The following is a 2,113-nucleotide window of genomic DNA, read 5'->3' on the forward strand; positions in this document are numbered from 1 at the left end:
ATTAATACCCATGATGGCACAAAAATCTTGAGCTCCAGACTCTGGTTTTCCTGGTCATAATGTTATAATGTGCTGTCTGTATCTGCTTTTTGACTTACAAATTGGTGGCACCTGTTGACTTGAAGTTTATGAATCATCAAGGAACAAGACTTCAGTTAAAAATCATCTTTAGTGTTCTACTAAAGAAAGAAAGTAGTTTACATCTTGGTTGGCTGAAGGGTGAGTAAACGTCAACCTGAAGAACCAGAAATAAAGTTGATCTCACAGGAAAAGTGTCTGAAGTACTGAGTCAGCTCTTTAGGATATGTGACACTTCAGGTCAGTGGTTACTCTTCTTAATGGCTGATAGGGTTGATTTCGGTTGTGTTGTTATACATACAGACGTTTTAGGGTGATGCATAGTATTGTGTGGCTGTGCTGATTAGATTCCATGTTAGATCAAGATTCTCATACTCAAGTCTCTAATTCTCACTCTGAAGGAAATATTAACATCCATGCTGCTGTCAATGATGTCCATGATGAGCTGCTGTCCTCCGTGCTCCCTCCGCCTATCTGCTTGAGGATGACTCCAACGTTCTCAAGATGGGGGATGTAAGTGATCATGTTGCTTAAGCCTATGATACACGGGGCAGCTTTTTGAGCAATTTTGCTGGGCAAAAAATGAGACACAGGGCACACGACCGATCTAAAGTATCCAGATAGAAATGTGTTGCCCATTCTCAATGGTAAAGTGCCCAAGCAACATTGCTCAAAAATGTTGCCCCAAGTATCATCACCTTTAGAATTGAGAGAAAGATCACTAAAAATGAAAATGATGTCTAGTCCTCATTTACACTTTTGCAGAAGTCTTCTTTTTTCTTCAGGTAGAACAATCTGATGAACCAGACGCTGAAGATTTATCACTTCGTCTCCTCTCCATTAGTGACAATTCAACAGTTGCCATGTTCTTCTGCTCAGAGAAGACTGAAGTTGCACTTTGGGTAACATAGTTAACGATTTCCCCATATTGGCTCATGCATTTGTCATGCTTTTTGGACTAACTTACGCATTGGATCTAAGTTCCCGAAAAGATTTGGACAATACATTTGACTTTACCCGGAAAGTCTTGATGGGTCTGGAGGATGGGAAGCTGAGTCTTAAAAATGGACTTTTGTCAGTAGAGTTTCCTCAGTGTTTTAACAAAGGTACTCCTTTATTTGACATTTCATTTAAACTTTCACTTCTGTCACTTTTAGTGAATTGTGTATTTTTTTTTTTTTTTTTTTTTACAATATTTGTCTAGTATTTAAATTGCAGAACATTTTCTCAGTTGATTTTCTGGAATGGTATACATTCCATATACAGTACCATGTTCATCCACTCATAGAAATGACAGTTTAAAAAAAAAAATACATTGCTCTATTTTGAATTCTTTCTCGTATATTCTATTCTTGTATAACTTTTATATTTCTAAAGTTACTGTTAGATGTGAATTTTGGAAGTGTTCCTATTTTAGGGGAGTGTTTACAGCTGAGTGATATCCAGATATCCATATTGTCCACTTCTAAAAGTGACAGTTACTATCAGCTCATTTTTCAAGGACCTTGCACTGTTTTGGAGAATGTATTTCCATTTGATGTTGAACAATTTAATGTTGATGTTTTGTTAATGATTTGTGCTTGCTTAATAAAAGAGTAACTTGCATTTAAATTGTCTGTCAACCCATTTTTGTTTTTTGTTTTTTTTCAGAATGAGTATAGTTGGTGTATAGTTATTTATTAAAACTATGTTTTTACGAAGGTGAACTTAATTGTAATGTAACAAAAAAAATGTCATCTTTAAAGGGGTCATATAATGCCATTTTTGTACAAGCTAATATGATTCTTTAGGGTCTAAATTGAAAGTTTGTAATATACTTTAATTAAAAATTCTCATTAGTATTGTAAGAAAACACTCATTTTACCTGCTCAAAAACAGCTCTGTTTTCAGCACACAGTTTTAGTGCGTGTGTTTTTAAATGCTAATGAGCTTTGCTCGCCCCGCCCCTCTGTTCTGTGGGGCGTTTTTGACACAACACACGTGGAGTGTTGCCTTGACAACAGTTGAGGGTATATTTTGAAGAATGGCAGCGGGA

The 2,113-nt window shown here is 36.1% G+C and overlaps 1 long non-coding RNA gene across 1 annotated transcript in view; it reads left to right on the top strand.

The window, feature by feature from the left end:
• LOC131524510 (uncharacterized) overlaps positions 1 to 1,723 on the top strand; it is a 1,925-nt gene extending 202 nt beyond the window's left edge. The window contains exons 1-2 of the long non-coding RNA XR_009266991.1: positions 1 to 591; positions 864 to 1,723. The exon at positions 1 to 591 is cut by the window's left edge and continues 202 nt beyond it. This is a non-coding gene — a long non-coding RNA (uncharacterized LOC131524510). The remainder of the gene's footprint in view (positions 592 to 863) is intronic.
• Positions 1,724 to 2,113: the final 390 nt, after the last annotated feature.

This window comes from Onychostoma macrolepis, chromosome 18 (genome assembly GCF_012432095.1).
Source record: "Onychostoma macrolepis isolate SWU-2019 chromosome 18, ASM1243209v1, whole genome shotgun sequence".
Classification (NCBI taxonomy): Eukaryota; Metazoa; Chordata; class Actinopteri; order Cypriniformes; family Cyprinidae; genus Onychostoma; species Onychostoma macrolepis.